This window comes from Rhinichthys klamathensis, unplaced genomic scaffold (genome assembly GCF_029890125.1).
Source record: "Rhinichthys klamathensis goyatoka isolate OS25496 unplaced genomic scaffold, OSU_Roscu_1.1 h1tg000115l_1, whole genome shotgun sequence".
Taxonomy (NCBI): domain Eukaryota; kingdom Metazoa; phylum Chordata; class Actinopteri; order Cypriniformes; family Leuciscidae; genus Rhinichthys; species Rhinichthys klamathensis.
The window spans coordinates 1,267,012-1,294,657 of NW_026606652.1; positions in this window are offsets into that span (position 1 = coordinate 1,267,012).

A 27,646-nucleotide genomic window follows, 5' to 3' on the forward strand; every position below is an offset into this window, starting at 1 on the left:
TTTAAATATACCAATACTGTTATCTCAAACATGTAGAGGCTTCTTCATGATCTCAACTAACAGATTCTGCAAAAAAGCGGAAATCACCAATTTTGGAAAAAAACGCTTCTTTCTCATTTTGCTCGCAAGTTGTGCTGCCGACTTGTGTCCCTGGTTTCCGTGACGGGTCACATATGTCAAGACTATTGCTCTTACATAACAGCTTATTTTTAGCAGTTATTTTGTTGTTGGGTCAACAAAAGCTACTGTCTGTAGACTGTGTGTGCGTTACAATGCAGCAACGCATTTAGAACGGCGATTAACTTGCGTGCAAGCTGTTTAAAATATTGAGCATCCAGATGGTATAATCAAACATCTTGTGGAGCGCTCTTAGAGTTTGCATTTATTTGTCATTTTAACTGTTGGAAACGGAGTGTATACTAGACTTCAAAGATTTCTTATCCTGTTGCGCCCTCTATAGGCCATGATCAGCGACTAATCAACATCAAGCTTAAAGCATCATGGCAGAGCATTAAAGTCAACTAGTCTGTACAACCCCTAACGCTGAATGCCATTGCCTCAGGGGACAGTGCCTGTCACTCATCTGTGGCCTTCCGGTGAGTATTACATTTGTCTTTCAGATGCCTTCCGGACCGCAGTATTTCTGCCTGGACGACACCTACTCTGAAGCAGCACTGCATGAGTTCTTCTGCCCTCATTCCGTGGTGGAGCTGCGAGCCAAGCGAGGAGACTACAGCTAAGGGTTCTCATGTCGGCACAGTTCCCGCATGCTCTCTAACATGCAGCTCCCCGCCTCAGAGTGGCGATCTGCTGTGTACGGTCAGGCGCAGACGCTGCTGCCGCTCTGCACAAATGATCGGTTATATCTATGTGCGTTGCTGTTGTACACATTAACTGTGTAATAAGCACAGCCGGGAATCCGTCATCGCTTTCTTGGTTTTAGCCCCACAGGTAGAATCCTTTGAGGAAAAAACAATCCAAGACAGCTACATAGTGTCGACCCACATCTGGTACACGTGGATTCCACTATGTTGCTGTCTGGGATTCCAGGTGTGCTGAGGCACCTATGCATATTGTTATAAATGCTTGCAGATATTGCTGACACAAAAACACATTTATTTACTAAGGCAATTGTTTGCCAAACAACTGATTTGACATGATTGTGTGTGTGTACAGGTTTATATTTCATTGTGGGGACCAAATGTCCCCACAAGGATAGTAAAACCTGAGATCACCTGCATTGTGGGGACCAGCCAGCCCCATGGGTACAAAGGCTTATAAATCATACAGAAAGAGTTTTTTTTTTTTTTTATGTAAAAATGCTGTGTGATGGGTAGGGTTAGTGTGGGATAGAATATACCACAGTATACAAACCATTACGTCTATGGAGAGTCCCCAGAAAGATAGCGAACCAGACGTGTGTGTGTGTGTGTGTGTGTTAACGAAAGTCCTTAGACATCAGGTCTGCAAAGGTGCTCCTCATCTATCTGAACAGAAGAGGTGTATCATTCCCTATGGACACACACAACATAGACAGACATAGAGGAGGAGGTTAGCCAGAAAGAAAAATAGCTACTAGTAGCTATAAACATGTGCCAGTGAATTCAGTAATTGGCTATTCCAAAGAAACAGTAGACAATTAAGTTGTATTATCTGATTAAATATTTGATGGTAGCATAAATCAGGCACTAGAAATTTCTGGGAAGAAAAAACATTATGAATAACAATGTATAGACGATGTTCATATACTTACAGATGTTCATACACAGTTCATACTTCATACACAGCACGTCTCCTTGCCTTTGTGAGGCTGGATGCTTTAAGAGACACAGCCGGAGGTAGAGGATTAGTCAACAGTGTGGGAAGGAATTTTGCAAGGATATCACATTAAATGGTAAATTAATTCACTTGTAATCTATTGCACTGACTCATTCTCATTGCCAAACACATGGATAAAACAAAAAGTAGCCTAAACATAAATATTGAATCAGGACTTGTTCTGAAAAATTCTGCTCTAAATTTTATAAGATCAAAAGATGTTAACCTCATGAGGAAAGGCTCCAGAAGGTCTTGTGGTCAGCTGGTGCTGAATGGTTAAATAACTTTGTGGATTGAACTGCTCTAATGGTGGTCCATTGCATTTCAGGAAAACCAGGCTGGACAGTCTCTTTACAGCAAGTGAGTTTCTTTTGACTGAAAGAACATCATTCATGCAACTGCAGTGTCCACCAGTGAATGTGAAAGAGCCTTCAATGGTATGGAAAGCTTTAAAAAGAGGCTTGACGGTAGCTGGGGTCCGGGATGCCCTCAATCCCTGGACGCTTCCTCTTCTCTCTGTTTTAAATGCTTCACATAAACAAAGCACCTCTGCTTCACCGTGATGTACACTCACCTAAAGGATTATTAGAAACACCTGTTCAATTTCTCATTAATGCAATTATCTAATCAACCAATCACATGGCAGTTGCTTCAATGCATTTAGGGGTGTGGTCCTGGTCAAGACAATAGGCTTGTTTGAGATGCGCCTTGCCTCGCCTGAAATGTAGTCGAGAGTAGGCGGCTGCAGTGAGAGGAGGAGTGAAAAAAGCGCAGGCAAGCCGGACAGATCGCTCTTCTCGCAGTGGATCTGACACCTGTGAGATCAAAGGCGGATATCGCGGGATTCACGGGATTCACACTCGTGCACGGTGTTGCTAATAAACTGGATGTATTTTAAGTTTTGTTGCTTGAATATGAAAATAAATATAATGAACAAGACACTCAAAGTACTTATTTAATTCCATTTTAAATAGGCCTATATGTTTATGAATCATTTTTTTTCTTTACAGATATGTGTTTTTATTTTTAATTAAAAAAAAATTTACATCAAATAGGTCGCACTGTCTGAGAGTTTGGGGATATCCACACATAGTAATCTATACACATAAAACATGATATCAGATGAAACATATTTTGCTCATCTCAAACAAGCCTATTCTCCTGAACTCCAAACTGACTAGGCTTGTTTGAGATGAGCAAAATCTGCGCAGAACCGATCACCGGTGATCAGCGCGAGATGCATGCCGGTTAGAAATGTGTCCGAGTGCGGTCCGCCTTGCTCTGATGTCATGCTGACGTGAGTCAAAAAAGTCTCCTGACCGCATGGCGCACGTGTCGGATTCTGCAGTCGTGCGCAGTTGCTCTCCACCGACTGCGCTGATCAAAAGCATGATGGGAAACGACTTGCTGACGGCACAGCTTAATGCTCATTGGTTTAAACAACCGTGATGTATTGTTCTCTTTTAAAATGTTTGATTTTAAAACTCTGATATCATGTTTTATGTGTATAGATTATGTGTGGATATCCCCAAACTCTCAGACAGTGCGATCTATTTGATGTAAAAAAAAAATTATTAAAAATAAAAACACATATCTGTAAAGAAAAAAAATTATTCATAAACATATAGGCCTATTTAAAATGGAATTAAATAAGTACTTTGAGTGTCTTGTTCATTATATTTATTTTCATATTCAAGCAACAAAACTTAAAATACATCCAGTTTATTAGCAACACCGTGCACGAGTGTGAATCCCGTGAATCCCGCGATATCCGCCTTTGATCTCACAGGTGTCAGATCCACTGCGAGAAGAGCGATCTGTCCGGCTTGCCTGCGCTTTTTTCACTCCTCCTCTCACTGCAGCCGCCTACTCTCGACTACATTTCAGGCGAGGCAAGGCGCATCTCAAACAAGCCTAATGTCAGAATGGGAAAGAAAGGTGATTTAAGCAATTTTGAGCGTGGCATGGTTGTTGGTGCCAGACGGGCCGGTCTGAGTATTTCACAATCTGCTCAGTTACTGGGATTTTCAGCACAACCATTTCTAGGGTTTACAAAGAATGGTGTGAAAAGGGAAAAACATCCAGTATGCTGGGGTATGGTGTGGGGGATGTTATCTTGGCACACTTTAGGCCCCTTAGTGCCAATTGGGCATCGTTTAAATGCCACGGCCTACCTGAGCATTGTTTCTGACCATGTCCATCCCTTTATGGCCACCATGTACCCATCCTCTGATAGCTACTTCCAGCAGGATAATGCACCATGTCACAAAGCTCGAATCATTTCAAATTGGTTTCTTGAACATGACAATGAGTTCACTGTACTAAAATGGCCCCCACAGTCACCAGATCTCAACCCAATAGAGCATCTTTGGGATGTGGTGGAACGGGAGCTTCGTGCCCTGGATGTGCATCCCACAAATCTCCATCAACTGCAAGATGCTATCCTATCAATATGGGCCAACATTTCTAAAGAATGCTTTCAGCACCTTGTTGTATCAATGCCACGTAGAATTAAGGCAGTTGTGAAGGCGAAAGGGGGTCAAACACAGTATTAGTATGGTGTTCCTAATAATCCTTTAGGTGAGTGTGTTCAGATTTCCCTCAGGCCAAGTGTCCGGTTGAAGAACCTGTAAGTCTGTCATCAGTTTGAACTCACCTCTATGCGAGGAGTTTTCTGGGGTGCTGACATGAGAGGAAGTTGTTGTAGCCGTCCTGAATTTCATATTTTCAACCATGCTGTGAAAGAATTGTCCTGCATTGATCTTCACAATCTTTTGATTATCATGCAGAAATATTTCTCCCTTTCAGCTTGAAGAACAGTTAGTGTTTGGGGGCCAGGTGTTGAAATCATGGACTCAAACACCTGTATCTGTCAAAACAGCAGCTTCTTTGCTTCAGGCAGTGTGGTTCCTCTCTTTTGGAGCATCCTTGAGAGATCGCTGAGTTCTGTTAGGGCATCATACATAACTCCAAGATTAAACACAAAGGGCACAGAGGTGAGAACACCATTGAGTCCATTGTATTTTGCTCTCTCGGTTTAAACCCTGGTTAGTCATTAGCAGCACTAGAAAAGTGAGTGAATCACTCTGTAGTTCTCCGAAACAGCTTTGACAGTCCTCTCACTTGAAGCCACCCAGCCAATTGACAAAACTGGGCCAATGACAAGAATATGCTGTCCAACATTGCATATTCATACAGTTCTCTTTTGTTTTTGCTGAGACGTGATATAAAGTGTACTGCTTATCAAATAAAATCTTAAAATGATTAAGTCCACTCACCTCTTTAAGAACATCTCCCACTGCCAATTCTAGACGATGATTTAAACAGTGCCACATAAACAAGTCTAGGAATCTGGCACAAAGTTGTGTAGCAACCCCTGCTTTCCTGCCAAGCATGACTGATGCTCCATCACATACAAGGGCCACAAAACACTCACCCAAAAAGTGGTTGTCAAATCCATATTTGTGAAGGCTTGACAGCATCTGTGATAACATTTGCTGTGGTCCCATCCAACTCCAGCAGGTCAAAAAAACGTGTCTTGTTCTTCTGCATCAGCAATAGCTGCCCAAAAACAGACAACCAACGCAGACTTGCCATTGATTGTGGTGGTTTCATCGATCAACTCGCATAATTTTCGTCTGTTTTCAATTGTCATTGACCATCTTTTTTCATCTCTGTTGAGATATGGTCGATGATATCACCACACGTCTTGTCAGTGCAAAACTCTGATTCTGAGGCAGTGGCATTCAGCGCCGCCTTATAGAGCGTAAGAGCCTGACTCTATTTCGTGCTTGAACGCCATTGGCAGGCGAATTCTCGTCAGCGAGATTTCATAAGGCTTCAGTAGTATTCTTGGAGAAGGGTGTTCCCCATAGCATCACTACTGACACAATGTCTCATTCCCTCCTCTCAAGGATCTGAGGTTACGTTAGGTAACCAGAGACGTTTTGTTGCTGGAGGAATCGTACTCGGTTACTAACGTAACCTCGGTTCTCTCTAGAGAGGGAACGAGTACTGCGTAATATCTTACGCTATGGGGAAAACCTCTTTTCCACGAGATATTGAAGCCAAAAATTATCCTTAATTTTGAATTAATGTAAAACGCTGTGCAGCAGCATGCAGACATAGGCAGGACGGCTCGCGCGCCTATTGGCTGCCCTGCTGCAATAGCAGCAGCCTATCGAGAGAGGCGCTGCGTGACACCATATCCAATGGGGGCATTTCGCGCCCATTTCGTCACGTCCCACCAGAAAGGGCGTGGTCTCGCCCTATAAATATAGCTCGATAAGGCTGGTACACTGGTTTTCATCGCCGAAGCGAACCAGAGCTGTGTATGCATGGCAAGATACGCAGTACTCATTCCCTCTCTAGAGAGAACCGAGGTTACGTTAGTAACCGAGTACGTTCTCTTACGAGAGTATCTCTCGTACTGCGTAATATCTTACGCTATGGGGATTGGGGAACACAATGCAAGACGCCGTGCGTACTGGGATCCGACACCAAAGTCCCAAGGGCATTAGCCCGGGTCTCATGTAGTGCATAATCACCATAGACTCACAGAGAGTCGGAGAAGAGAGGCTGCAAGCATCATTCCCCATGAAATAGCATCCTACAGGAGCTAGTTATGTTAACAGTGTTTCACACAGACAGGGTGAACGTGTTCAGCCTGAACTGGGTAACAGTACGGGTTATTCAACACCCATGGAGCTGTTTTATCGCTCAGTGAGCGATGCACAAGCAAAACTCAGCATCTGGGCCGGTACAGCGGGGCCAGCACAGCGGGGATAGCACTGAATTCTATACCGACAGAAGCTTGGCTTGTAAGGCGGGAACCTCTAGGTTATAAAACCTTATAAATGTAGATGGCGAGGCCCAGCCCGCGGCCGTACAGATATCTTGCAAGGTAACCCCACTATACCACGCCCACGACGAGGCCACGCCTCTCGTGGAGTGCGCTCTGACACCCAAAGGACACTGCAGGCCCTTAGAAGTGTAAGCCAGTGCAATGGCGTCGACTATCCATCTGGATAGTCTCTGTTTTGATGCGGCCAGTCCCTTGGAGCGTCCGCCAAACAAAACGAAGAGCTGCTCGGTCTGTCTGAAGACAGACGAGCGGGACACATAAGCTCTCAGTGCCCTGACAGGGCAAAGGAGACTCGCATCCTCCTCCTCATCATGAACCGAGAGAGCGCACAGGGAAATAACCTGGGCCCTGAACGGTGTGTTGAGGGATTTAGGCACGTACCCGTGCCTTGGTTTGAGTATGACTTTTGAGTCATTAGGCCCAAACTCCATACATGACGCGCTTACTGAAAGCGCTTGTAAGTCCCCTATGCGCTTCACTGAAGCGAGAGCCAAAAGAAACACCGTTTTGAAAGACAGATGCTTCATGTCTGACAAATGGATTGGCTCGAACGGGGCACCTTTCATGGCTTCCAAAACTGTAGAAAGGTCCTACACCGGGACTGAAGGAGGTCTGGGAGGGTTCAGCCTCCGAGCTCCCTTAAGGAATTGCACGACTAGGTCGTTTTTCCCCAGTGACTGGCCAGACACAGGTTTTGTGAACGTTGCTATGGCCGCCACGTACACTTTGAGCGTGGATGGGGTCCTGCCCTTATCCAGCAGCTCTTGAAGGAAGGAGAGTACTTCCGTGACCCCGCAGTCTACGGGTGAAAAGCCCTGAGCTTGACACCAGGCAGAGAACACAGACCACTTCGAGGAGTAGAGCCGTCTAGTAGACGGGGCTCTCGCCTGCGTGATCTTGTTTAACACTCCCTCCAGGAGGTTAGCGGGTACCTGTTGATGGCCCATGCATGTAGGGACCATAGTTGCGGGCGAGGATGCCAAATCGAGCCCTTGGCCTGAGAGAGGAGGTCTTTCCTCAACGGTATTGGCCACGGGGCAGTGCTGGTCAGCCGCATCAGGACTGGGAACCAAGTCTGGTTTGTCCAGAGCGGAGCCACAAGCAGCACTGGGCATCCGTTTTCCCTGATTCGTTCCAGCACTTGAGGCAGGAGCGAGACGGGGGGAAAAGCATAGAGGGGACAGCAAGGCCAGACGTGGGCCAGTGCGTCCTTGCTCTTGGAGAAATATTTCGGACAGTGAGCGTTTTCGTGGGACGCGAACAGGTCCACCTGCGCTCTGCCGAACGTTTTCCACAGCAGTTGGATCGTCTTGCGGGTGCAGCGACCATTCCCCTGCTGCTACATTGTTTCTGGACAGTCTGTCTGGTCCCACATTCAGGTTGCCAGGCACATGCGCTGCTCTCAGCGAGAGCAGGTTGTGCTGAGCCCAGACCAGAAGGCGTTCCGTCAACCTGTAAAGGTTTCGGGACCTGACGTCGCCCTGGCGATTTATGTGTGCCACCACTGACATGTTGTCCGACCGGACCAGGACGTGGTGACCTTTTATCTGGGGACAGAAGCACCGTAGCGCTTTGTCGACTGCTATCATTTCCGAGCAGTTTATGTGAAGGAGCCTTTTCCGTTCTGACCACAGGCCAGCGAACGGTCTGCCCTTGAGCAGCGCTCCCCATCCCGAGGTGGAGGCGTCCGTAGACACCACCTGCACAGTCGAGGCGGTCCCCAGACTCACACCTGACTGACACCAGTCGGTTACTTTCCAAGGTTTCAGAGCTGAAAACACACTTTAGATCGACCCTGAGGCGAAACAGACCAGCGGTCCGTGCCCAGGGCGGAACTCGCGCTTTCAGCCACATCTGCAGTGGGCGCATGTGAAGCAGGCCCAGCTGGAGCACAGAGGCTGCTGAGGCCATCAGGCCCAGCATTTTCTGAAACCTTTTGAGCGGGACTATAGAGCCGTGGCGGAAGGATTTCGCGACGCGCTGAATGTCTAGTCCGCGCTCCGATGACAGGCGTGCTGTCATGGATCGCGAGTCCAGCACTGTACCCAGAAAGAAATTTTCTGACTGGGGGACAGTGAGCTCTTCGCCCGATTGACTGTGAGGCCCAGATTCTCGAGGTGCTCGAGTAATGTGGCCCTGTGTTCTATGAGCTCTGAGTGAGATCGAGCTAGAATCAGCCAATCGTCCAAGTAGTTCAAAACTCGCATGCCCCGGAGTCTCAGGGGTGCGAGAACCGCGTCCATGCACTTTGTGAATGTACGGGGTGCTACGGACAGGCCGAACGGCAGGACTGTGTATTGATATGCCTGGCCCTCAAAGGCGAATCTCAAGAATCACCTGTGATGGGACGCTATTTGTATCTGGAAATAGGCGTCTTTCAGATCTATTGACATAAACCAGTCCTCTTGGCAAACTTGCGCGAGGATTTTCCTGGTTGTAAGCATTCTGAACTGGTTCTTCACAAGCGCTCTGTTCAGCTGTCGCAGATCTAAAGTGGGTCTGAGACCTCCATCTTTTTTCGGTACCAGAAAATATCTGCTGTGTAGGCCCCCTTTGCTCTGAGCTTGAGATAAAGGTTCTATAGCACCTTTGCTCAGTAGTTTCGCTATCTCGGCTCGAAGTAGATGAGATACTTCGTTTTTCACCGTCGTCTCGATGCGCGCCGTATAACGGCGGGGACGTTGAGCGAACTGTAGCGAATAGCCTCTTTTTATAGTGTTCAGCACCCATTCTGATACCCCAGGAAGCTGTGCCCACACTTTCGCGTGAATAGCTAGGGGTAGAATGAGATCTGGGCTCTGGCCGTGACATAGTGACGGCAAGGGAGCTCCGGCGTGCTGTAACGCAGACACTGTGTTTACAGTGTGTGAGGCGGGGGGGCGCGCCGATCGCGGCGGGCAGCCTGGCCGCGCTCAAAACCCTTATAGCAGTTTGCTGAGGGAGAGAGAGCGGGGCGAGCCCCGTGGGGCTTAGCATGTCTGTGAGTGAATGTGGGTGCAGGACAGCGGGCACATTTACTCCACTGAAAAAAACCGTCGGCCTGAGCTGACTGAATGCGTGTTGGTTTCGTTTTTACAGAACCCGTGGGACATGTGGTGTGTAGTGTTTGTGGGCACTGAGACGTAGGCACATTCACTACATTTAGTGCACAATCGACATGAGGCGATTTTGTTTGTGCGAGCCCTACATTTTTTCGGGCTGTGTTTGTGTGTAGAAATGAGCGCTGGGTTGTGGGCATTTTTATTACACTCATAACACCATCGGCTGTGGCCGGAATACCAGAAAGTACACCGTTTATGTGATTTATCTGGGTCGCCGTGGGAACAGCATTTGTGTGCAGGCAAGCAGGCATGGTACTGGCTTGCTTACTGCAAAATACACTGGAACAGTCACATTTTCTGGAACTGAACGAGCGAAAATTTCAGTGGAAGTCTGGCCGCGGCGAGACTGAAACACCGTCGATTTCCTAGGAGGCTAGGAAGACTTGTGTTGGTTTCGTTTTACAGAAACCGTGGTAGTGTTTGTGGGCACTGGGTTGTGGGCACATTTACTACATTTAATGCACAATTGACATGCGTCGATTTCATTTGTGCGAGCCCTGTACCGTGGCGGGCTGTGTTTGTGTGTAGAAATGAACACTGGGCTGTGAGCATTTTATTACACTTATAACACCATCGGCTGTGGCCGGAAAGCCAGAAATACAATGATTACATGATTTTTCTGGGTCGCCGTGGAAACGGCCTTTATGTGCAGGCAAGCGGGCCGTGGAACCAGCTTGTTTACTGCAAAATACACTGGAACAGTCGCATTTTCTGGAACTGAACGAGCGAAAAGTTTCGGTGGAAGTCTGGCCGCGGCGAGACTAAATTTTTATCTGCCACGAGAGCCGGGATCGAACACGGGTCTCTCGCGCGAAGGCTTCCGGTTCCGCCACTGAGCCACAGGGAGAACTACATTAGTGCAAGCAGATAAGAGAGTGTCATCACAGTTTTGTGTGTGTCGGCGTTTGTATGCAGGTGTGCGTGTTATACAACAGGCTCATTGCTGCAATAATGACATTTTCAGCCGCTCAAACTAGGAGCTGAGAAATGTTTGAGAAATGGAGATTAGTCCGGCCTCGGCGGGGACTAAAACACACTCTTTTCTCATTTGCCGGTGACGCATGCCCATGGGGGGCGGGGTAGATTTCTTATAACGTAAAGAAAGCTAGCCGCGGTTTTAGGGCTCGCGGTCTTGATGCTGGCCCGTTTCCCTGACGACTCGCGGACAGAAGGGGGAGGTCCACAGAGCTTGCCCAGTCCTCACTGTCCGACGCCAGGATAGAGCAGCAGGTCTCCTCTACAGATGCAGCTATCTCGTCGCCATTAATGGCGGAAGCGGCGGCGCGCGGCGGCCGTTATCCGTCAGTGAGCGACTCGAGTGAAGCTGGTGAAGCTGGCAGGCGAACCGGCGAGCTTTCACGGGCTGGAGAAGGCTCGGGGACCCGCTGAGTACGGCACTTTTTTACGGCGCGGCACTGCAGCGGGTGGAAGTGCAGTCTCGCTGAAGGATGCCAGGCGAGTCCTCAGAGTCACCGTAGGCAATAGCTCGCAGTGAGGGCAGCCGCCGTCGGCGAGCGCGAGAGCTGCATGATCCTCTCACAGGCAGGAAACACATCACATGGCGGTCCCCGTCGCTGAATGTGGCTCGGCACGAGCCACAGGAGGATGGCATCTTTACAAAGACGCGGCTCTTTTAGATGATAGAAGTGTGAGTCGCGGGGCGAGCACACACACACACACATACACACAGAGCAGAGTAAAGGATATATAGTACGCCGGAAAGCGCAGCAGGTACGGCAGTTGAAGGCGACGAGGCCAGCGACTCCAGAAGTTCGTCCCGCTGAAAGGCTTGCGTCGACGGCGCGGCTTCTCACTCCGGATCCAGCGATGCGAGAGGCTTCGCTGAAGAGATGAAAATCAGTGTACCAGCCTTATCGAGCTATATTTATAGGGCGAGACCACGCCCTTTCTGGCGGGACGTGACGAAATGGGCGCGAAATGCCCCCATTGGATATGGTGTCACGCAGCGCCTCTCTCGATAGGCTGCTGCTGTTGCAGCAGGGCAGCCAATAGGCGCGCGAGCCATCCTGCCTATGTCTGCATGCTGCTGCACAGCGTTTTACATTAATTCAAAATTAAGGATAATTTTTGGCTTCAATATCTCGTGGAAAAGAGGTTTTCCCCATAGCGTAAGATATTACGCAGTACGAGAGATACTCTCGTAAGAGAACCTATGTTTGCATCTCTCTCTTATTGACTACATGACATGTGTGAATCGGTGGGCGGGGCTAAAGAGGCAATGATCTAGAAGTGTCTAGAAGACTTGTAGATGTTGATCATCTTCTGTAGAGGAATTTTTTGTTGTACTATGGAGATGCAGTTTCGGGATCTTAGTTTCAATAAAAGCTTTTGTTTTTGACAGAATTTTCATTTTTGGGTGAACTAACTCTTTAAGGGATGAGATATCTAAGGACACCTCATTTATATGTCATGCATATTGAACTTTTAAATGCAATATTAAAAAAAAATATATAGGGCATTTTTATTGAAAACAGGTCTGATCAAACCCTTTTTCTCACCTTGTGTTTTTCTGAGGGTCTGCTATTTTAAAAATAATTGTTTTTGAATGAAATATGGTTATGTACAACATGAGATCCACCCACTCCTGTTTCTAAAATAAAATACAACGCTGGCCCACACACATCCACACTGTCTCTCTTTCTGTCTTCATCTCTTTTTTCTTTTCTGAGACTGTTTCTTGTCTATTTTTTGTCTTTTTTCTTTCTTTCTTTCTTTCTTTCTTTTATCCCTGCATGGCTCGCTTTCTGTTGTGATCACAGGCAGAACAAAACCTTCAGTCAAATTATGTACAACACGGTTGTGATGTCATGTCGTGAAATAAGACTCTTTTTAACATGATGTAACATTGCATGACTAGTCTTGGGCGAAACTTCTGAATGTGCATCCTGTCGACAATCCCTAATTATCTGTCTTGTTATTGCCCGATAACAAAAACGGTCTTCCTACTCTCTCCTGAGCTCATCACCCCTTTATTAGACTTACGTAATCTTAGTGATGAGGATGTGTGTGGGGGGTTGTGATTTCTCCATGGAAGAACCCTGTTAAAACAGCTATCATTTCGTAAAGATTATTAGAAAACGCTAATGTGTGTTTAGCTTTGGCAGTTGATTCAAAAGGGATGACAGAAGTCTTTATGCAGAATTGTGCTGGTTAGACCAAATATGCTTGTTACAGTATAGTGTCCACATCACAGACCACAGGGTGAGCACCCCTGCTGACCTCACTAACACCTCTTCCAGCAGCAACCTAGTTTTCCCAGGAGGTTTCCCATCCAGGTAATGACCAGACTCAACTCTGCTTAGCTTCAGTGTGCAACAGTAATTTTTGTAGGATCATGACACACTGAAGACTAGAGTAATTAACAAATTGTAGTCAGTTACTGATTCCAAATTACATGAGAAAAATTGTAGTTAGTGTAATCTAGAGATTACTAATTTTAGGTAATGTATTCTACTTTTTGATTACTTTTAGATTAATTTTGACCTAACTCGTTTATCACATTGACTTGAATTGGATAATCTTGTACCATATTGATATAAATTTACAAAGAGAAAGAAAATGTATTCAAATCATTGATATAAACAACATGAAGCATTAAATATTGCATTAAGTCAGGATTTCTCAAACTGTGGGTCATGGTTGAACTGCAAGGGTTTGTGTATTCAATGAAAAGCTATTAAGTAATGAAGTCATAAAAATTAAAATAATAATTAAAAAATAAAAACAAAAATATATCAAATATAAAAAATTTAAGGGCTTACTTCAAGTAAATAGCCTATTAGGTCAAAGAGGTTCAGCTGACAAAAAAGTTGGGGAATCACATTGCATGTATGAAATAATAACATGATTGTACATTTTAATGTGTTTGAAAGACAGCCTTCCAAAGTAATACATGGTGAAATGACTCACTGAGTGACAATTCAAATAATAATTAATTTGTACGTTAGGAGCTGATTAGATTTGGAATGTTGAGAAAACGCTTCTTAAAGGGGAAATGATTTCTGTAAATCCAGTGATCAAATGCTGTTTTATTCTCAGTTTTCAATGATAGTCACATGACTACTGTTAAAAGTCCGTGCCCTGACATAGACTACGTTACCCATAATGCATGCGTTCGTTGTAGTTCCGATCGCTCGTGGTTGCGCTAGGCGCTGTCACTTTGGTGTGATCCAGTGCCATGAGAGCAGTATTCACGGTGCAGAGAATTGTCATCCTTTGTTAATCCTGCGCTAATCTTGTGTGTATGAGTGCTGTGTGCGTCCTTAAGATGTAAGTAGGCTTTTGCATGAATGACGCGTTTATTGCAGAGTTATTAGCCCAGATGGCGAAGTTGTTATACTCGTGTTATTCACTACGGCACTCCACATGCGCTCATAAAGTAGCCATCTACTGTATATATTTTAATTATTGCCTTGCAAATAACTGCAAATATTATATTTAATGTATGGTTCGCCTGTTTTGGCACGTTTCACCATTTAGAGATTTATAGCATTATGCAAGTTCATTTATAGTGTTAGAGCTCCCACTAGTGGGTTTTTGGTTGTACTGCGGGTCATTTCTTTATGCAACTGTATGTAACCATAGCCTACATGTTTATTAATATACATTTTATTGTATTTTCTGTTTCAGATAACCACACACACACACACACACACCCACAAACAGACCTATTTTGTCATATTGATACCTGTAAACCATCATCATCTCCATGTACCTGACTCAATAAATACTTAAAACTGCACCATTGGATTTGCCTATTCCTTCTGACCGAGGAAGACTCAGTTGACGAGCAATCCATAATCAGCCGCAGACGCACACGGTCTCTCACAAGTGGTCCTTCGAGCCGGATGTTTATTGGCTGAGTCAACAAGATGGCAACTCCACAAGATGAAGTTCCTCAGGAGAAGAGTCCAAAGCATAGTTCCCATCCAAGAAGGAGCAGAAAGCTTCCGGGACATCTGGCGGAGTATGAGCACGACCTACCTGATCCAGAGGAGACAGAGTCTTCAAGCAGTTGCAGTTCAGAGGAATCTGATAAGGAGAAGAAGAAGGAGATGAAAAAATGGAAGAGAATGGAGGCAGCTTGGGGCAGTGTACTGAAAAGGATGAATGAGATGCAAATCACTATGAAGGAGACCAGTGGTGCATTAACCAAGCGTGTGGAACAACTGGAGCGAGCATGCAAGTCATGCAGTCCTCTCTAGAGGTCTGCTACCCGACGGAGCCCGACGGGTCCCGAAAAATGTGCGGGTTTCGGGTCGGGTTCGGGTCGGGTTCGGGTTAATGTTAATGAACAGCCTCGGGTTCGGGTCGGGTTCGGGTTTAACTAAGAAAAACTAAATAGGCTATATATAGTTTGCGTGCCGTGTGCTTTGCCTGCTTGCTGTGTTGTGGTGACCGGCACGCGAGAGAGAGAAAGTATACGTGCGCAGATGTGCAATATGTGCAGACACACAGTCAGACACACAGGCTCTCTCTCTCAAATATAATGATAGGCCTATATATATATATATAATTTTTTTAATTATTTGTTTTATTTTATCATATCATTTATACCGTTTTGCGCATGTGCTACCGCTCTCGCGTGCTATTTCAGTCACAATACAGACAGACAGCCGACGACAACAAGCAAACCATGAGTCTGATAAAGCAAAAAAGTACTTGGTGAGTTTTTTCTCTTACTGCTGTGCTGCCTGCTGATAGGGCCGCTGCGCCTACATGTATTTGTTTAATATGTCAAGCAATCATTAAATACAACATAGCATATTGCAAAAATGGTATTGCTGTGAGAAACAGAATGGACCTCGGGTTCGGGTCGGGTTCGGGCTTAATATGTAAATGTAATTGTCGAGTCGGGTCGGGTCGGGTTAAATGATCGCGGGTACGGGCCGGGTTCGGGCTTCAGTTTAAAGCCCGTGCAGACCTCTAGTCCTCTCCCTACTCAGAGTGATGCTCAACAGCAAGATAGAGCCGCTTCGCTTCCTGCTCTACTCCAAACACCACAGCATAGCAGTGTGGGCATGAGCAGCATCCATACTACTGATCAGCTACACGTACTGGCACCAGCAGTGAGGCAGGACATTAGAACGCCTGTGAACCTGTTAAGGCCAGTAGAACCTATTGCATCTTCACCACTGCAAATTGCAAACCCCATTCTTCATTCAGCACCAAAGTCAGCTCCACTACCTTTAAGCCCTATTATTCAACCTACTTCAAATATTCAGCCAGTGCCGCTGTCACCGAACCCTGTAGCTCAACCTGCACAGCAGCCAGGCGCAGTGCTAGTACCTCAACCTGTGCTTCAGCAACAGACAGTGACACCGCCTGTACTGCAGCCCAGGGTGAATACTGCATTTCAGCCCGCAGGTCAGTCTACACCTTGGCCCGCGCCACAGCCTGCTCCCCAGCTGAGAATCCCTGTGGCCCATCCAGGTATTCAGCCGGCACCGCTACCTGCTCCGCCCCCCAGAATGAGTCATGTGATTCAGCCTGCTCTACAACCTGTCAATCAAGTAGCCCAATCAGTACAGTTTGGGAGGCTTGAACCACGTCAGGCTGAGCCCCTATACAGTCAGAGGTACCAACACTCGCAGCTTCCAGGCAGCTCCACCCAGGTACTCTCTGCACAATCCCACGACTTCTCTGCAGTCTCAGCGTCAATGTATCAGCCACCACCGGGGATATCAGCGTCGCAGACTTATAGCCAGCTTTATGCAGCTCCACCTCCTGATTCTGCCTCTCCATCAGTCTCTGCCTACCCCTCACTGCCTGCTGCATTTACTGCACAAGACGCAGTACCTCCTGCAGCTGAAGTCACCCAGCCAAACCTGATGGAGATGATCTTAGCATCTTCATATGGCATCCCGAAGCCTAGACTGGTGACATTCAAATCAGGTAGAGATAGTGACTTTGTATTACTGAAGAAAGGACTGGACAGCCTACTTGGGCCACATGCTCATCTCACAGAGGAGTATAAATATCACATTCTGATAGATCAGTTAGAGCATCCATGTGCGTTACAAGTGGCCAGACAATGAAATGAAAAGCTTTGGAGCAGAGATATGGGGAACCCCATATGGGCAATTAGTCCAGAGTGAACTGAGTTCTATACTTAACTGCTCTCCTATTAAGGCAGGTGAACCTCAAGCCTTTGAAGATTTCTCCCTGGCGGTGTCCAGCCTAGTGGGCCTCCTCAGTACTATGGACGATGTAGCAGCCAGTGAGCTCCAGTGTGGTTCACACGTAGACAGGTTACTCTCTAAGCTTCCGCCTAGCTACAGAGACAGTTTCATAGAGTACTGCATCACACGTGGCATCATACGCACTGGCAGCAGTAGCACCTACAATATGTACGACTTCCCCGGGTGGCTCGAGCGCAAGTCCCAAGTTCTACAGTTATCACGGCAAGCCATTCAGCTACAGCCCTCAGACAGACCACGCCCAGAGAGGGGCAACCCCAGAGCCTCTGCAGGGTCCAGGGCACAGAGTAAATCTACATCCATCTATTGTGGCTCAGATCCCGCTCAAACACAGCCAAAGATAGACACTAAGGCACACATTACTAATCCTTATCCCTCCTCTAAGAAGAAGCAGTTTAAGCCATACTGCCCATACTGTGAAGGGACAGAGCACTACCTCAGTGGCTGTGTAGATTTTAAGAAGCTAGACCTCAAAGCTGTAGCTTCTTGGATAAAGGAAAAATCCAAATGTTGGCGCTGTGGCCGTAAACATACCCCCGAGCAGTGCACTCTTAAGAAGATGTGCAGCACCTGTGGAGAACAGCACTTATTAGTGCTTCATGACCTGTCTGAAGCGAAGAGGATGGACCCGAATATCCTAACAGTGAGCACCAGTCAAGTGTTTTTGGCTTCTATCAGTCACTCTGGCCGTGTAATGCTTAAAGGAACACTCCGACTTTTTGGGACTTTAGCCTATTCACCTTATCCCCCAGAGTTAGATAAGTCCATACATACCTTTTTCATCTCCGTGCGTGCTATAAGTCTGTTTGACGCACCCACCGCTAGCCTAGCTTAGCACAAAGACTGGATGTAAATGGTTGCAGCTAGCATACTAATCCAAATAAGTGACAAAATAGCGCAAACATTTTCCTATTTACATGTTGTGATTTGTATAGTCACAGAGTGTACAAAAAACAAAGTCACATGAGACACAGACATATTTTAACCGTATAAATACTGGGAACTATATTCTCTGAAGGCGAAGCACTGCTAGTTGGGCGGAGTGATAACCGCAGCACCTGAGACGTACCGTACCCAAACTCTGAACGAACTCTCTGCTCCTCACCACGGCGCGTCTCAGGTGCTGCGGTTATCACTCCGCCCAAGTAGCAGTGCTTCGCCTTCAGAGAATATAGTTCCCAGTATTTATACGGTTAAAATATGTCTGTGTCTCATGTGACTTTGTTTTTTGTACACTCTGTGACTATACAAATCACAACATGTAAATAGGAAAATGTTTGCGCTATTTTGTCACTTATTTGGATTAGTATGCTAGCTGCAACCATTTACATCCAGTCTTTGTGCTAAGCTAGGCTAGCGGTGGGTGCGTCAAACAGACTTATAGCACGCAGGGAGATGAAAAAGGTATGTATGGACTTATCTAACTCTGGGGGATAAGGTGAATAGGCTAAAGTCCCAAAAAGTCGGAGTGTTCCTTTAAGGTTGTGCCCATCCAGTTACACTATCAAAGGAAATCTCTGGACGCATATGCTCTTCTTGACGATGGCTCAGAGAAAACCATTATACTCCCTGCTGCTGTCAAGTCGTTAGGTTTAATCCAGGAGGAGGAAACTCTGTCTCTGCGTACTATTCGTCAAGATGTGATAAATATTAAAGGAGGCTATGTCTCTTTCCATGTGTCCCCAAAGGCCAAGCCGAAAATACGTTACAAGATCACGCGTGCCTTTACCGCCCAACAGCTCAGCCTAGCTGAACAGTCATGCCCAGTGGAGCTCTTAAAGGAGAAGTATCATCACCTACAACGAGTGCAGCTTGAAGGATTCAATCAGATACAGCCACTTGTGTTAATCGGCTCTGACAATGCTCATCTCATAACTACTGTCCGTTCTATCCTGCGAGGCTCAGCCCAAGGACCTGTCGCCGTCTGCACCGAGCTTGGGTGGGCCATCCAGGGTCCGAGCTGCAGTATGCCTACACAGCAGGGGGAGGCGCACTCCCTGAACATATCATGCCTTTCTCCTGCCATTGCCCTTCAACAGGATGTCCAGCGTCTGTGGCAACTAGATGCTCCCCTTCATAGACCTGGGAAGGAGGTCACACGCTCAAAGCAGGACAGAGAGGCCATAGCCATGTTAGAGGCCAAGACCATCAGAGTACCTGTGGATGGTGTAGAACGATATGCCACCCCCCTGCTCAGGAAGAAGGACTTCCCACAGATGCATGTCTCCTCTGAAGTAGTTAAAGGCCTTCTGAGGTCCACTGAGCGTAAGCTAGCTAGGGATCCTGACCTGGCACTCACATACAACCAGGAGATCAAGAGGTTGATAGATTCTGATTATGTTGTAAAGCTGACTCCCGAAGAGATTCATAGCTCTGCTGAATCTTGGTATGTACCACACCACATTGTACATCACAACAACAAAGCTCGGGTGGTCTTTAACTGCTCCTTTGAGTTCCAGGGGACTGTTCTTAACCACTACCTCCTGCCAGGACCTCCCATGGGGCCTACACTGCTGGGTGTACTTCTGCGTTTCCGCCAGTATCCTGTAGCAGTGAGCGGAGACATAAAGGCCATGTTTCACCAGATCCGCCTGCTCCCTGAAGACTGCCCCCTGCTGCGGTTCTTATGGAGAGGCTGTGAAACAGAGAGGCCCCTAGATGTATATGAGTGGAGAGTCCTGCCCTTTGGGACAACGTGTAGCCCCTGCTGTGCTACCTTTGCCCTTCAGAGCCACGTAAGGGGGCACAGAGACACCTATAAAGACGTCTACGACTCTGTCCACACCGCTTTCTACGTGGACAACTGTCTGCAGTCCCTTTTTGACCCACAAGAGGCCAAGTTGCTCATTGACAGAATGAGAGAGCTGCTTATCCAGGGTGGATTTGAGATACGCCAGTGGGCTAGCAACATCCCTGAGGTGGTCGCTCATCTGCCAGGTACAGTCAGGTCAGATAGTTGTGAACTATGGTTAAACCTTAAAAGCCTTGATCCTCAGGAGTCAACACTGGGTTTCAGTTGGCACTGCACTACTGGCGTCCTGGGATACAAGCACCACCCTGTAACCTACACAACTGTGACGCTGCGCAATGTTTACAAAGTACTGGCCAGTCAGTATGACCCATTGGGTTATATCTGCCCATACACTACAAGAGCAAAGCTCATTGTGCAGGCCCTGTGGAGCACAGAGAGAGGATGGGATGAGCCCATAGAAGGAAACCTGCTTCAGTCCTGGCTCGAATGGGAAAAGGAATTGTCTTATCTCGAGTATATCACTATCCCACGATGTTACGCTCCACCTCACAACAGCAACAGTGCGACATATGAGGCTCACATCTTCTGTGACGCCTCAGAGAAGGCGTATGGAGCTGTGGCCTATCTTAAGAGTCATAGAGCAGCAGGCTCACATCTCCACCTCCGATCTGCGCTCACTGGAGCCCAACTGGCCAAGGTACTCCAAAGCTTTCACTACCCCTTCACTCAGTCTACATGTGGACAGATTCCACGACAGTGCTTCAGTGGATCCAGTCCAGTTCCTGCAGGTACAAAGTTTTTGTGGGGACTTGGATCTGTGAGATACAGGAGCTGACCTCTCCGGAACCTGTCTGTAACTGTGGGGGTATGTGAACTCTGATGATAATCCAGCCGATGACATCACAAGAGGGAAATCCGATCTGTTAAGTCAGCCCTGCAAGGCGTCCTGAAAGACCAAGTTGTGGCAGAGGAAGTGCTCCTAACAGCTCTCATAGAAGTTGAATGGCTCCTTAATTCTAAACCACTCGGATATGCTTCCTCTGATGTGGCTGACCCGGACCCCATCACGCCAAACCAAGCGTGCCGCACAAGCCCTCAAAAGTGAAGCCAAAACGTCTCGATCGCCCCCCGGTGACCGGCCCTAGTATAGGTCATAAACCCCGCCTCCCCATGTTATTCAACGGGACGTGAGACCGACTAAATAATTAAATTACACTTCACATATCTTTTTTCTTAAAGTCATTTACTGTGGTTTCTATCACGTTGATGTAATTTCAAGTGTTTGTTTTTAAAATAAGTTAGTTTTTAGTTAGTTATTTGATGCTATAAAAACGGTGCTGTGACATCATGATTGACAGCTGTGATTGACAGCTTCTCTGTGCTAAGTAGTCACTGAAGTACTAACAGACTTTTTTTCATAATGTTGACTATGTGGTTAGTAGTTGTATTTACCTTATTTTAACGAGGTACTGCAATCAGCAGACATCATTGGAGAGGAACGGAGCAGACAAGGCCACTTAAGAAATGTGCAGGGGCGTGTGCTTACGATTGATTCAGCGAGAGCGGGGGCGGGCCTTGATTTCGCGGCTTTACTTCCTGCTCACGACTGCGCATGTCTGGTCCCGAAAACGCTACTGCGCAGACTCAAGTTCCAATACGTCGTCCATCTTTTTTTACAGTCTATGCGCCAAACCTTCTGCTAATGGGGCGGCGCGACGCTGCATTACCACAGGCAGTATACGGCCCTCATGATGCCCTTTCCAACAGAAGATGGAAACACAGTCAGGTGATCAGTGATCATTTCTGGAAACGCTTTGTCCAGAACTACCTCCCAGGGCTTCAGCTGAGACATAAATGGAGGAAATCCACTGATAATGCTACTGTGGGACAAATTGTGATGATCATTGACTCCAACCTTCCCAGAGGACTTTGGCTTGTTGGGACCATAACCAAGGTTTACCCAGGGACAGATGGTGTTGTTCGAGCTGCGGAGGTGAAGGTTAAAGACAGTATCTACATTCGCCCGGTAACCAAACTGGTGGAACTCCCTGAAATGCCTGAGGATTCAAACGGCACTTCTTCAAACTAGTTGACTTTTGAATGAGTGTATTTGCTAGGCAAATACAGGGGCGGCTGTTAAAAGTCCGTGCCCTGACATAGACTACGTTACCCATAATGCATACGTTCGTTGTAGTTCCGATCGCTCGCTTGGTGTGGTCCAGTGCCATGAGAGCAGTATTCACGGTGCAGAGAATTGTCATCCTTTGTTAATCCTGCGCTAATCTTGTGTGTATGAGTGCTGTGTGCGTCCTTAAGATGTAAGTACGGCTTTTGCATGAATGACGCGTTTATTGCAGAGTTATTAGCCCAGATGGCGAAGTTGTTATACTCGTGTTATTCACTACGGCACTCCACATGCGCTCATAAAGTAGCCATCTACTGTATATATTTTAGTTATTGCCTTGCAAATAACTGCAAATATTATATTTAATGTATGGTTCGCCTGTTTTGGCACTTTTCACCATTTGGAGATTTATAGCATTTATGCAAGTTCATTTATAGTGTTAGAGCTCCCACTAGTGGATTTTTGGTTGTACTGCGGGTCATTTCTTTATGCAACTGTATGTAACCCTAGCCTACATGTTTATTAATATACATTTTATTGTATTTTCTGTTTCAGATAACCACACACACACACACACACACCCACAAACAGACCTATTTTGTCATATTGATACCTGTAAACCATCATCATCTCCATGTACCTGACTCCTCCTCAATAAATACTTAAAACTGCACCATTAGATTTGCCTATTCCTTCTGACCGAGGAAGACTCAGTTGACGAGCAATCCATAATCAGCCGCAGACGCACACGGTCTCTCACAACTAGGATGGTCTGTGTGTGCGATTACACAAACCTGAAAGACCTTCTGGACGAATAGTTTTACTATGTTGAGTATCTTAGCACAACTAGAAAGATGTGTCGACTACTAAGCATCCAGAAACAGAACTATACATTTAATATTTGGGGTTTTGTTTCTTTCTGAAGTCCTGTCACTTAAACAATTATAGTTACACACCAGTAAAAAGAAAAGAATAAAACAGTTATCTTAATCAGTAATCCATTCGATCTCAAAATATCTGTATCAAAATGTCTCATGGCACCACGCTGAAGCATTTTAACTGCACTGAAACGCTTTGATATGTCAGATAGTTATAGATCCGGCTCACTAAACATCTTCAGAAGAACATTAATACTGATTAAATATTCAGAGGCGAATGAGGAAAGAGAGAGAGAGAGATGGAGAAACGAAAATAGAAGGAAAACGTGTTTATGTGGAAGAAAGCATGACTTAAATAAATCCCATCGACCTGATCTCGTTAATTCCAACACATTATAAATAATAAACCAATATAAACACGTCTAATAACTCACCATAATTCAGCACTACGGTCTGAAGATGATGTAACTGTGTTATTTAGTTAAGAAATCTTGTGTGCTTTTTGAGTGACAGGCACTGGGAATGGACTCAAAAACAACCTGGGACCTACAGATACAGATATAGCACTACTGGCTTATCTGGTTCAGTGGCACTCAACTAATGGATTATGACCCAAAAATACAGTGAAACGTTTGGAATAATTAAGTTTTTTTTATGTTTTTGAAAGAACTCTCCAGTGCTGAGTAGTAATTGATTACAGTACATGTTATCTGATTCCATAAATTGGGTACTTGTAATTAGATTATAGGCTATTACATTTTAAAATACTCGTAATCAGAATTTTCTATTGATTATATGATTACATTATACTCACAATGACAGTAAATTATTCATAATTCATTGATTCTTCTACTTTCGATACTTCTACTTCTAAATTTTTGTTTCTATAAAAGTCTACTGTTTAGTTGTTTTATCATGCCTAACGTATCCTTTTCTTTTTCCACAGATGAAAGACAATACAGGAAGGGACAACATGGGGGTGAGTAAATGAGTAAACACAATTTGGCTGAACTATCTCTTTAATAACCCTGCATGAACACAAACTGTGATAGACTGTGGCTTGACACAGCAATGTTAAATATGAACTATTATCCTCCGTTTCCTGTGGCATCATTATATGAGGCTTCTGCAATATTATCATCACCTGTGCATTGTGGCTGTCCGTGAAGGAACTATATCTCTTCCTTACACTTGGACTAATGAGCGGAATAACAGTAAAAAATGATTTGAACTACTGAACTTCTGTGCCTATGAGGCTGGCTCATTGTAATTAGGGAGCATTTGAGACTATTAAACACATTTCAGCCCTGGATAATGCAGGAGTGTTTTAACTAATTTAATGAGGGCCTGACTGAATGTCATATCACATCAGGATCCCTTTCTCTCATGAGCTCTTTTTCTCCCTCACACTCTCTGCCCCTGTCTTTTTGCAACTGTGGTGTATTCATTGGCTAGATGGGTCTTGAGGAGCAACTAAAGGTATCGACATTACTAAATATTTTTCATTAGCGTGACAACTTTTTTAAAACAGCGTAGGCTATTGCAGACACAGCTTTACTGCCAAACAAACAAATGTATTAATAAACACACTCACTCACCTATATTGTCCAATCTTTCTCACAGGAAGCTTAGGCAAATCCGATTCATGTTAATAATTCACGTTTGGAATCGGAAGGTTCAGTCAAATGACTCGCTTTTAAAGATGACATATTATGCCCCTTTTCACAAGATGTAATATAAATCTATGGTGTCCTCAGAATGTGTCTGTGAAATTTCAGCTCAAAATACCACAGATCATTGATTATAACTTGTTAAATTTGCCCCTTTTTGGATGTGAGCAAAAACGCTGTTTTTGTGCGTGTCCCTTTAAATGCAAATGAGCTGCTGCTCCCGGCTCCGTTCAGAAGAGGTCGATCCAGGAGCTTGATACTCCTGCAATAATAAAACCATAGATAATAAAACATGTGAATCTCATCTAAAATTTCAGAAATAACCAGTAGCAGTGCAGCCTTACAAGGTTGCAACTTTTAGACTGTGCCTGGACGTTTCTGAATGGTTAGTGGATACATTTATGTAGTTTTATACATTTGTAGACTATTTAATTAGACATTAGTATAATTAAAATGAATAATGGTAGTTAATAGTCTTATTGGCCTGTTTAGCTGAGCCATTGGTAGAACTAACAAAACAAACCCTGACAATTATTGATAAAAGAACATATACACTTGATAATCTTATTAGATGATTAGATAATTGCATTTGAAAGATTTTACTTTCAATAAAACATTTGCAATAGATTTGTGAAAGGGGTTTTTATGCATGTTTGGCCTGGGTTTTTTTTTTCCGCCGTGGGTGGAAACGCGTTGATTAAGGGGCGGTAATATTATAATAAGATCCCCGTACTACGGTGGACCAGTAAGTAAGGCACAACGAAATTTTAAAAAGCAAACAAAAGTTCACAACACAACGGAAAATGTACAGCACAACGAAATAAAGCCACAACGGAAATGTTCCCGACCACTGACTAGATGGGCTCTCGGAGCGCGTAAAGTTTTCCTTGCCATTGTTCTATAGAGTCGGCACTAGTCATGTCAATACCACGATTAGTTTTAACAGAATGAAAAATATTACTTCAAAATCACCTACATGAATTATAGCTGCATATTTATACTCGAGAATGCTTTTGACGCGCTACCACACAGAGAGCATGATCCCTAAGGGAACGTCTGGCAATTCCACTAAGTGGTTAAAACGTATCATTTATTATAATATAATTTGATAAATAAAAATAAAATCCATTTGGTGAATTGCAGAATTACAGGAAGGTATTGGCACAATTTCACCTGTCAGTCTGGTCACTAGGAACCTACCACAAGCTTTGGGACATGGAAAAAAAAAACCTTTAGGTGAATTACAGTAGGCTTAATGTTTTTATAAGAAACAAATTGTGTGCATACAGGGAGCTATTGGCTCAATTTCACCTGTTGTAAGTCAAACTTTGAAACATGATAAAAGAAAAAAAACATTTATTAGCAATATTAAAGAAATTTCCTAAAAAAATATTTGTTTACTGTAAATAGGCTACATGAAAGGAGTACCTGTAGTCAGTCCCGGCGCCATGGGCGGGCATTGGGGGGCCTGGCCCGCCCTGTGAGTCACTAGTGCCCGCCCTGAGCGAGTCTCTCCCTTCACCAACTCCACTTCAAGTCCCACCAGTCCTTGCTTGTTTGCACAATATCTTTTTTATCAATAGGCTACTGTTATCAAAAGTTATCATTTTGAATATACATAACTCCTGAATAAAAATAAAAATGTGTTTGGTCTGATTTTTTTCTAATTGTAAACGGATTGATTGGTTTGTCGATAGTGTCATGATCCCGGTATCCTCCTCTTACACTCTACCACCCTCTCCTGGTCACACTCTTTATTACATCCATTTACACACACACATTCCCATTCATTATCTCTGCCGCTCTCAGCTGTCTCTCATCACCTCATCACTCTCCCTCTTCTCCTCCCCAGCTGGTTCCCACTTTCTCTGATTAGACTCTCTATTTCTAGTCTTCCCTGTCCTTTGTTCTTTGTCAGATTATTGCCATATGTTACGTACCTGTGTGCCTGCTGAAACAAGCCCTGTCGTGTCGTGTCGTGTCCTGTCTGGTGCGTGCCTCAATCTGTCTACTATTTTACCTCGTCTCTGCTTTGTTACTTCATCAGCTAACGTGAGTGGTCAAGGATTGGCGTTCCCGTGCTCTCTACGGACCCAGCCTGTCTCATCCTCCGGGGATTTCCCGTTGCCGGTCCTGACCGTACATTTCTGTTCTATTACTGAAAGACTTTCCGTTTTTTCCTTTGGATGAGACTATCTTCAGTTGGATTTATTCGCCTTATGTGCCACCTGTGTTATTTTGCCTGAACTATTAAACTTTGTCAAACTGCCCTTTGCTTTTGGGTTCTCTCTCCTACACGTGACAGAATAATCTGACCAGAAATGGACCCAGCAAGGGAGAGTCCTCTTCAATCTGCACTTGAGATCCAGGGAGCCATGCTGGGCCGTCATGAGGATGAACTGGCCGCCGCTCACCATGCCATGGATTCTCTTGCTACTCGCATGACCGATATCTCACAACAGCTTCATCACCTCCGAGTGGAATCCTCCAACTCTAGAAGCCGTGACACGCCTGAGCCGAGAGTGAACAACCCGCCGTGCTATTCCGGTGAGCCCAAGGAATGTAGATCCTTTTTAACTCAGTGTGAGGTGGTCTTTTCACTACAGACTTCCACATACGCTGAGGATCGCTCTCGCATCGCCTTCGTCATCTCCTTGCTGGCTGGCCGGGCGCGGGAGTGGGGAACAGCTGTGTGGAGTTCGGAGGCTGACTGTCTCAGCCGTTATTCCTGCTTCAAGGAGGAGATTCTGCGGGTTTTTGACCGTTCTGCATTCGGAGCGGAGGCTTCCCGTCTTTTGTCTACGCTTCGTCAAGGGAGAAGGTCAGCAGCAGATTTTTCAATTGAATTTCGTACCTTATCTGCTTCATGTGACTGGAACGAGCCTGCCTTAGTAGCCCGTTTCCTCGAAGGGCTCAATGCTGACATAAAGGATGAGATCCTCGCCCGTGAATCACCCACTCGACTGGATCCTCTTATTGATATGGCCATTCGTGTGGAGAAGCGCTTCGATATGCGCCGCCGCAGCCGCCAGCCGCAGCCTTGAGAGGGCACTTTTCTCCACCCCGGCTCGCTCTTCTACACCGCCGCCTTTCACTGACTCCGAGCCGATGCAGCTGGGTGGTTTACGAATCTCCGCGGCCGAACGCCAGCGCCGTATAACGGCTCGTCTCTGCATGTACTGCGCTTCCGCCTCCCATCGTGTCGCCTCCTGCCCGGT